Source organism: Jaculus jaculus, chromosome X (assembly GCF_020740685.1).
Source record: "Jaculus jaculus isolate mJacJac1 chromosome X, mJacJac1.mat.Y.cur, whole genome shotgun sequence".
In the NCBI taxonomy this organism is placed as follows: domain Eukaryota; kingdom Metazoa; phylum Chordata; class Mammalia; order Rodentia; family Dipodidae; genus Jaculus; species Jaculus jaculus.
Window position 1 is genome coordinate 129,227,758 of NC_059125.1, and position 11,222 is coordinate 129,238,979.

General features: G+C 38.4%; 1 pseudogene; it reads right to left on the bottom strand.

Moving 5' to 3' along the window:
- Window positions 1-9,832: 9,832 nt before the first annotated feature.
- LOC101597181 lies at window positions 9,833-10,751 on the bottom strand (annotated as a pseudogene).
- Between the last annotated feature and the right edge of the window lie 471 nt (window positions 10,752-11,222).

The following is an 11,222-nucleotide window of genomic DNA, read 5'->3' on the forward strand; positions in this document are numbered from 1 at the left end:
TTTTAGACAATGGAACACCTAGAAGACCTAGATTGTTACTAGAAAGATTTCAGTGCCAGGAACGGGATACCTTCCAGTGAGATGTTGACAGGGATGTCCCTGATGCCCCCAAATCATTTCCGGCCATTGATGACGCTCTTGGTTTCCCACCAGGAATAGATGGTAAGACCCTATAGTTGAAGACTCCACATACTTGGGCTGCAACGTCACTGAGAAATCCTGCTGGAGCTGAGCTGAGGACCTCTTCCTTGTAGACCAGATGACAAAAAGCTGGAAAAAGCTATGCTATATGAAATTCAATGGGAGAAAGAAAAATAACCAGTGGAGATAATCAATAGTGGACACTGCAAGCTTTAAATTTGGCCAGCTAGGCCAAATGAGCCAATGGGTACAATAGTGGCATGATTGTTATGGGGGAAACCAACTGCTCTCTAATTGGACTTGTGGCCCATTCCACGGGAGGGAATACATCCCTGATACTGAAAACCTACAATAGGGATAGTCATGAGCCCTAGGGGTGTAACATCTCCTGATGTCTGGCTAAATGTATATACTATGCTCATTAAACTCCCCAGTATGCACTTCCCTTAATGTTCATAACCATATATTAATGGTATTCTCATTTTAGGTAGAGAACCTTTTCTTTTCAGATGGCAGTGACCTTGGGATGATTCAGAAGGCATCATGGTGCTGGAAAGAAGTGACAGGAGTGCTCATCACTGCAATATCAAAGAAACAATCAACTCTATGCTTATATAACCACAAAGTCAAACCTACAGAGAATACTTCAGAGAATAATCCACACAGAAGAGGCAAACAACCAATCTCAAGAGCCTCCAAGAAGAAGATCACAATAACCAAAACTAGATCAGGCTCAAGTACAAAACACAAGAAAGCAACAACCTCATAAAACACCCCATCATGGCAGGGATGAAATCGAACCTCACAGTTATAACCTTAAATATTAATGGCCTTAATGCACCCATCGAAAGATACAAGTTAACAGGGTGGATCAGAAAAATGGACCCTTCTACCTACTGTCTTTAAGAAACCCACCTCACCACTAAAGGCAGACACTGCCTTATGGTTGAAAGGATGGCAAATGATATCCCAAGCAAATGGAAGTAAGAAACAAGCAAGTGTTACTACATTAATATCTGATAAACTAGGCTTTAACCAACAGTAATCAAAAAGGACAAAGAAGACTTCTAATTTTTACTCATCAAAGGAATGACTCAACATGAAGACATCACATTCATAAATCTATATGTAGCAAATACAGGTACATCACAGTATATAAAACAAAACATACTTGTAAACCAAACAGAAACAAAAACCAACACCATCATAGTTGGGGACTTCAATAGCCTACTATCATCGTTAGAAAGATCATACAAGCAGAAAATCAGCAATAAAGCTCAACAACACCATAGACCAACTAGGTTTAATGGATATCTAAAGAACATTCCACCACAGTTCTACAAAATACACATTCTTCTCAGTAGCCCATTGAACCTTCTACAAAATAGATCATATATTAGGTCATAAAGCATACCTCCATAAATTCAGGAAAATTGACTTAATTTCCTACATCATAATCAGATTGCAATGCTTTAAAGCTATAAATTAACAAGAGACACATCAGAAACTCAGCCACTAGAAACTGAACAACACACTTCAAACAATGAATAGGTTATGGATGAAATAAAAAATAAATTGTACAATTTCAAGAATTGAATGATAATGAAAACACAACCTTCCAAAACTTATGGGACATAATGAAGGCAGCCCTAAGGGGAAAATTCATAGTGCTAAATGCCTTCATTACAAAGACAGAGAGATCCTAAATCAATAACCTGATCACTCATCTAATGGCATTGGAAAAACAAAAAGAATCCAACCCTAAGAGCTCTGGCTACAAACAAATAATCGAGATCTGAGCAGAAATTAATGAATTGGAAACTAAGAAAACAATTTAAAAAATCAATGAAGCAAAGAGTTGGTTCTTTGAAAAAAAATAAACAAGATTGATAAACACTTGGACAATTTGATCAAACAAAAAAAGAAGTCTCAAGTTAACAAAATCAGAAATTAAAAAGGAAAGGTCACAACAGACATCAATGAAATTGAAAGAATCATCAGGGCATGCTTCCCAAACCTCTATTACACAAAATTGGATGATCTGTAAGAAATGGGTGAATTGCCAGACACATACCACCTACCAAAACTAAACTCAGAGCATATTAATCTCCTAAACAAACCTATCACATTCACTGAGATTGAAAAGGTAATAAAAAACCTCCCCCAAAAGAGAAGTCCAGGATGAGATGGCTTCTTGTCTGAATTCTATCAAATCTTCATTGAAGAACTGAAACCAATTTTTCTAAAATATGTTTCTCATGATCAGAAAACAGGGAATCTGGGCTGGAGATATGGCTCAGCACTTAAGGTGCATGCCTGCAAAGCCTAAGGACCCAGGTTCAATTCTTCATGTCCCACGTAAGCCAGGTGCACATAGTGGTACAAAAAGAAAATAAAACTATAGGCCTACATCCCTGATGAACTTAGATGCAGGGATTCTGAACAAAATCCTCACAAACCATATTCAACAACACATCAAATGCATTATCTGCCTGGATCAAGCAGGATTCATTCCAGGGATGTACGAGTAGTTCAACATACTAAAATTGGTCAGCATAATATACCACATCAACAAACTGAATCACAAGAACCACATTACCATTTCAATAGATGCAGAGAAAGCCTTTGACAAAATATAACAGCACTTCATCATCAAAATTCTGGAGAGGATAGGCATGTATAGTTTATATTTTAACAAAATAAAAACTATACATACATCACCAAAAGCCCAAATAATACTTAATGGAGAAAGACTCAAGGAGTTCCCACTGAGATCAGGAACAAGACAGGGGTGCCAACCCTCACCACTGCTCTTCAACATAGTACTAGAAGTCCTAGCCTAAGCAATAAGACAGGAGAAGAAAATAAAAGGGATACAAATTGGAAAGGAAGTAGTCAAATTAGCCCTATTTGCACATGACATGATCCTATATATAAGTGACCAAAAAATCTCAAAGTCAAAACTTCTAAAGCTGATTAATTCCTTCAGTAAATTTGCAGGATACAAAATCAACACAAAAAATCAGTAGCCTTTCTACATGCAAAGGACAAATATACAGAGAAAGAAATCAGCGAGGCTGTCCCATTTTCAATAACAACAAAAAATTAAATACTTTGGAATAACACTAACCAATAATGTGAATGACCTTATATAATAAAAACATTAAAAATACTCAAGAAAGAAATCAAGGAGGACTTGAGAAGATAAAAAGACCTCCCATCCTCCTTGATAGGCAGAATTAATATTGTGAAAATGGCAATTCTACCAAAAGCAATATACAGATTTTATGCAATGCTAATAAAAATCCCAGCATCTTTCTTCACAGAGATAGGAAAAAATTCAAAATTCATATGGAATTGCAGCAGACCTCAGATATCCAAACATAATCCTCAGCAAAAGAAACATCTCTGGAGGTATAATTATACCCAATCTAAAGCTATATTGCAAACCCATAGTAACAAAAACAGCATGGTACTGGCATAAAAACAGAAACATAAACCAATGGAACAGAATTGAAGACCTGGACCTTAGGTCAAGTAAATACAGCTACTTGTTCTTTGACGAAGGTGCCAATAAAACATCTTCAACAAATGTTGCTGGACAAATTGGATCACCATATGTAGAAAAATGAAAACTAGGCCCACTCATCTCACCACACACAAAATTCAACTCCAAGCGGATTAAAGACATCAATATAAGACCTGAAGCTCTTCTACCGTATGAAAAAAATAGGAACTCTCCATGATATAGGAGTGGGGAAAGACTTCCTGATCAAAAAAATCCCAGTAGCCCAGGAAATTAAACAATCACTCAACCAATGGGATCACATGAAGCAAAAAAGCTTTGGCACAGATAAACATAGCATAAGCAGAGCCAGTAGAATACCCACTGAATGGGAGAAAATCTTCACCGGCTATACCACAGACAGAAGCTTAATATCTAGAATCTACAAAGATCTCAAAAAATGAAATAAACAATCAAACAACCCACTCCAAAAATTGGACAGAGAACTGAATAGGGAGTTCTCAGAAGAAGAAATACAAATGGATAACAGACACTTTAGGAAATATTCAACATGCCAAACCATTAGGGAAATGCAAATTAAAACAGCAATGAGATTCCATCTTATTCCAGTAATGATGGCAATCATTAAAAAAATCTAACAACAGGGCTGGAGAGTTGGCTTAACAGTTAAGTCATTTGTCTGTGAAGCCAAAGGACCTAGGTTCGATTCTCCAGGACCCACATAAGACAGATGCACAAGGGGAAAATGTGTGTGTTCATTTGCAGTGGCTACAGGCGCTGGTGTGCCCATTCTCTCTCTGTTTGCCTCTCTTCTCTCTATCTTTTTTACTCTCTACTTGCAAATAAATAAATAAATAAAAATCTAACAACAAAAAAACCACTGGCGAGAATGTGGATAAAGGGGGACCTTCACCCACTGTTGGGAATGTAAACTCATACAACCATAATGGAAACCAACATGGAGATTCCTGAAAAGGATGAACATAGATCTACCAACAGACACAGTCATTCCCTTACTGAGCATTTATCCTAAATTGTCCATGCTTCACTATAGAGACATTTGCTCAATCATGTTTATAGCTGCTCAATTCATTATAGTTAAGAGCTAGAATCAATCCAGATGCCAGATGAATGGATAACGAAGTTGTGGTACACTTACACAATGGAATTCTACTCAGCAGTAAGACAAAACTATACAATGAAATTTGTAGAAAAATGGACAGACTTGGAACAGATCATACTCAGTGAACTCACACAATCACAGAAAGACAAATGCCGCATGGTCTCACTTATCTGCAGTTCCTAACCTGGAGAAGCTCCAGTTTCTGACATACCTGATAGGTAACTCAAGTCCCAGACAATAGAAATGAAAGGGTTTGGGGAAGGGGAAAGGGAAGGTGGGGTAAAACAAACACAAAACTGAATCCAAAATGAACTGGTACCATAACAACTTTTATCCCTGGAGATAGATGAAAAGATATAACCCTCAACAGGAGTAAGGGGGAGCACCTGAAAATGTCCCTGGAGAGGGCGGGATGAGTCTAACCTTAATTTTTTCTCCTCTGGCCTGTAACTCCCAGGACTAGAAATGGGTTTCTACCCACAATGAGCTGTTGATCGGAGAGAACAAAACAGGCTTCTGTCAAAGCATTTGATTACCCACCTGAGGCTAAAGGTAAGACCCTATTGCAGAAGATACCATATGCTGCTGACAGAGCATGGAGAGACCTGGCTGGAATCCAGAAGACAACCAGTCCCCAGACAGTTAGCCTGTCTAGTGCTGGAAAGCGCTACATGAGCTACTGGGGAAAGTGGCCAACAACAGTCTGAGCAACTAGCGGTCTAAGTTACTCAGAACTAAACACCATGACAAGATGTACAACACAAGTCAGTAGTGGCACACAGCCTTGGTGGGTAACCAATAGCTTTCTGATTGGCTAGGAGATCTGCTCAGTGTAAAGGAACCCATATCTGGAATTGGGAACCAGGTCAGAATCCTATGAAGACAAATATTATGTTCTCCAGTGCCAAGTTCTCACTAGTCTTTGGCTTAAAAGGTGTTATATATATCAAATTCTCCCTAAATTAATAATGCTTATCCCATTTAAACTATGCTGACTTCACTCTCCATTGGAGAATCTGCTCGTTTTCAGAAGTTAGTGAGACCCAAGGAGATAAACTACCTCTCACACTTCAGCCCAGCCACAGCTGAAATCATAGAGGAACTGGGGAGAAGAGCAAAAGAGCTGCTTCCATGCTGAACCTGATAATCAGTACCAGGGCAAAGGAGACAGACCCTGAGGATACTCAACACCTACCAAAGCAGATATCCAGAGGCTCCTAAGAGCTCATCACTGAAGTATACTTAAAACTCATCCGCCATGGCTCAGGGAATTTTGAGGAAGATGGAGCAGAAATATTCTAAAAACATCAGATTGAGACATCATGCCCAGAGGCATTCAACCCCCCCCAAAAAATAACTGACTGCTGCTCCCACAATGCATAATTCACAACCCCATGGGGAATACCTGCAACCCTCCTGAGAAGAGTTCCTAGTGGAATGGGGGTAGGGATAAGGTAAAAGAGGGTACCAACATGTGATGTAGCCATACAAACAATGTTTAATAATAATAATAATTATAATTATAATTATAATAGAATAAAAGGTAGACATAAGCACAAGGTAAAATGTGTATACCCTTTATTTCCTTAACATTTACTCCAGGATTTTATCACACAAAGGGAAAATGATCTATGTATATTCTTGTAGTCTCTTGTTTTTTTCTCACCATGAAAAATTATGAATTCTACCAATGTACTACTTTCTGTAGGCAATTGTCTGTGGAAATGATGATCAACATAAACAATGGATATTAAGGGGCTACAAACAACATTTTGTAGAAGAATGGTTGAGAAATTAAACTCACTTTCTTAAAATATAGAACTAGGTAATTTGCATTAATTACTTTTATAGAAAGGGAAAAATGGGCACATGAGACAGAGGAGTACGCAGCACTGCAATATCTGTATCAAACCTTCCAAGGTTCAGGGTCCATTGCAGAAGAGGTGGCTGAAAGAATGTAAGAGCCAAAGGAAGGGTAGGACTCCTTACAACGTGCTCCTCCAGACACAAAATGGCCTGGATATCCATGACCTCACAGTGCCTGACACTACCTACACAAGACCATCATAAGAGGAGGAAAAGATCATGACATCCAAATAAAAGAGAGACTGATAGGAGAGGATATGATGGAGAGTGAAGTTGCAAAGGGGAAAGTGTGAGCGGAGGGTGTTACCATGGGATATTGTTCATAATTATGGAAGTTAATAAAAAATAAATTAATTTTAAAATATTGGCACATGAAAGTTCTTTCAGCAGTTATCTACTAAGAGCTCTCAAAGGGGCTGAATTAAAACTTTCCTGCTCCAATTAAAAGCAAATCCAGGGAACTGAAAGTATGGCTCAGTGTTAGAGCATGTGCTGAACATGCCAGAGGCTCTGGATTACATATCTGTCATTGGAGAAGAAAAAAATGAGAAATGAAACTACTTTTGTAAAGTTCTGAGAACCAATACATGTTACAGAAGACATGAGAAATTACAGGAGACAACATAATTACATGAGACATGAGAATTACAGCAATTTTGAGAACAGATATGTGTTACAGAAGACTTGAGAAATTACAGGAGACATGAGAATTGCATGAGATATGAAAATTACAGGAGATATGAGAACAGATATGTGCTATAGACGACATTAGAAATTACAGGAGACAGGAGAGTTACATGAGACAGAATTACAGAAGGTTTGAGAGCAGATACATTTATAGAAGACATAAGAAATTACAGGAGCGTGGTTTCAATCCATTATATTTTTATACTATCTGAGGTTTTAGTCATCATTGCCCTCTTCATCCTATGTTCTAAAACACATTTTTTAAATATTTTATTTTTCATTTATTTGTTTGAGAGAGAGGGAAAGAGGGTAGGAGGGAGGGAGGGAGGAAGAAAGAGAGAGAGAGAGAGAGAGAGAGAGAGAGGGAGGGAGAGAGAGAGAGAGTTAGAGAGAAAGGGTATGCTGGGGCCTCTAGCTGCTGCAAACAAACTACAGACGCATGTACCACCTTGTGCATCTGGCTTTATGTAGGTCCTGGGGAATTGAATCTGGGTCTTTTGGCTTTGCAGGCAAGTGCCTTAAACACTAAGCCATCTCTCCAGCCCTAAAACACATTTTTTGGTCTTTTTAATTTTAATTTTTTTTAAAATTTATTTGAGGTGGCATCTTTCTTTAGCTCAGGCAGACTTGAAACTCACTCTGCAGCCCCGGGCTGGCCTCAAACTCACTATGATCCTCTTACCTCAGCCTCCTGAGCTCTGGGACTAAAGGCAAGCACCATTAGTCCAGGGTCCATTTTTCTATTTCTTTTTTTTTTTTTGTACTTGTTTTTAAGGCAGAGAAGAAAAAAAATGATATGTACATTTCTTTACCAGCCTGTATCACTATATGTTCTAAGCAAAATCTTTCACCCCTTTAAAGACAGTTCATATATGAAATAGAACTCCATTGATAAATGCAACCCATTTTAGGCTAATCTACACCATATCCACAGTCAGCCAATTTAAGCTACAGAATACTTTCTTTTCCCCAATCACTGGTGGCTTCGTGTGGCTTATGTAAAGCAGTTCTTAGTGACTTGAGATTCTTTCCACTATGTCTGAAGATTTAGGCAACTATATTGGAGAACAGACCTTGGGGACATTGTAGGTGCATTAGTGACTTTGTGTTGCTATGAAAAAAATAACTGAAATAAATACTTTAAAGGAGGAAGGATTTATTCTCGCTCATGATTTTAGAAATTTCAGGCTATTGTTATCTACACATTGCTGTGGGCCTGTGTTGAGGCAAAAATATTCTGGTGGCAGCTCTGCATGGTGAAGCAAAGCTGCTTGCCTCATGGTGACCATGAAGCAGAGACAGTAACAGAAATGGATTTGTAACAAGGGTCAGGACAAGGGATACCCTTTCAAAACATGCCCTTAGTGACCTATCTCCTCCAATGAGGCCCAAACTCCAGACTGGTCCATTCTGCTATGAATTAATCCATCAGTTCTCAGTGTTACCAGTGGGGCTAGAAACGTTGAATACACGAGCCTTTGGGAAGACATGTCTAGATATACCATGACTGTTATGTTTCCTCAAATTCCACCCACATCTTCACCCTTTATCAGTCATTTGAGGAATTTATTTAACCTAGTGACAGTTAATGAAATGTACTGAAATGGTATGTTTTTATGTCTTTAATTTTTTTATTTTTGACATTCTTGTACATGTATATAAGGATTAAATGGTTTAGTTTTCAAAGCTCTTGATTTCCTGTTGGTATTCTATGAATTTTAAAACAAGAATTACATACAAATAATACAAGTGGAGGTGGGAGAGAAACTTCCAGCTATCTTTTTTATATTTTATTTATTTTTAGGTAGGGTCTCACTCTGGCCTAGGCTGTCCTGGAACTCTCTCTATAGTCCCAAGCTGGCCTCAAACTCACAGCAATCCTCCTATCTCTGCCTCCCCAGTTCTGGATTAACAGTGTGTACTACCATGCCAAGCTTCTGGGTTATCTAAATACTGTTTTTATTAAAAATTCTTTTTCTTTCAAGAGATATAGAAAATACAGATCAAGAAGAAAAATATGAGGAAAGGCAGTATAATTTACATCAATCATTTATGATAATGTGTAATGAATGACTAAGTCTTAGACTAAAGCTATAAAAGATAACTGTTAAAGCAAGCATTAAGGGAGAACCCTCTGGCTAGCCCCATCACTATGCAGAGTTCTTTAGGTCCCTTAAGAAAGCACATGTAGATTGGAGATATGGTTCAGCAGGTAAAGGTGCTTACTTGTAAAACCTGACTGCACGGGTTTGATTCTCCAGTACAAACCTAAAGCCAGATGTACAAAGTGACACATGCACCTGGTTTTCATTTTCAGTGGAAGGAGGCTCTGGCATGTATATTCTCTTTCCTTCTCTCTCTCTCTTTAATAATAAATAGTTAGTATTTTTTTACCTTTATTTTTGTCTTTAATGATACATACTGGTACACTTGGTAAGTTAGGGTTACTGCCCAAGTCCAGTAGAGACAAGGTTACAAAAGACCTGTAAGAAACATTCACATAGAAGGCATGATAGGGTTAATGTCCTTTCTTAAAGCACAAGCACATTACAAACGAAGGAGGGTTGATAGTGTTTTAAGGCTCAAGAGCCTATCGCAGTACTGAGGTATTATAATTGACAAGAGGAGTCTTGCAGGCTTCTTTTCCGTCAATCCTCACTGAATTCTCATTCGTTTCTCAGGGGGACCTTTAGTGCTCACAGTCTGTCTGTTGGATATTCTTTGTGGTCTCTTTCTCCTCAGATTTCACAGTTTCTGGTATAGGCTCTGCTTCTTTTTTTGTCTGATCTACTGGAACAGCCTTTTCTCCAGACTTTTGCTGCACAAATTTGGGTGGAAATTTTTGTCTGAGGTCTACCAGTAAAGCATTCACACGCTGTCTCTGGAAAATAGAGCTTGGTTCTTCTTTCCTTTTGGGTTTAGGTTTGGCTTTATCTTGCTCTTCATGATCTTTGAAGTGCCACCAATATCCTTTGGAAGGATGGTATCGACAGTATGACATAGCTTCCTCAAAAGCTGATTGAATGCCATGTACTGCAGTAAGCACCCTGGAGTTTATAACTGATCCCAAGTCTGGTGCCTGATAGATCACGCCAGCAATGATATAGTAATCAGCCAGTGGGATAACTTGAGCAGGGGACTGCCTTTGTTGCTTTCAAATGATGAAAAGAATGGGCTCTTGTGCATGCAAAAGGATGTATTCAATTCCAACCATCGGATTCAAGTGTTCTAATGTTAGCCTCTGCATTTTGACCACTTCATTATTACATGTTCTGTCATAAAAGGGATTGCTTCTTTCTGAAAAGTAATCCAGGACACTACCACTGTTCAAAATAGGGATCCAAGAGCTGTCAACCCAAGAGATTCCCAGCAGATTATCTCGGATATCCACCGTCGCCATAACTCCAGAAGCGCCTACAGACTCTCCTTCCGGCGCACTGTAATGAATCAGTTTTTTTTTTTTTTTTAAAAAAAAAAGAAAGCACATATGATTGTGGAGAAGTCTTTGCATACTCCTTTACTGCACAATGGCCCAAGGACTACACCGGATGATTATGATATTGCACAATGCAATGGAAAAACATTGTGGTGATAGACGTAGGTTTGTAGCTTCTATGAAACCAACATAAGAACAATTTCTAGACATTTGTTCTTTTCAGACAAGGAGAAGCATTGGGGTTTCTGCACAAGAATGTGAAAGGTAAATCTTTGGTAATGCATTGAAGATTCCTCTCTTCGTACTGTGCATGTTGCATGCACTAAGACCTACTACATTTCAATGGAAAAGAAGAAAGTTCTCTTAAAGCTGTAATTATACCTTAATCATCCCCAATATGATTTCTTTGACCACCATCTCCGTTTTGACTGTGATGGTGAAGG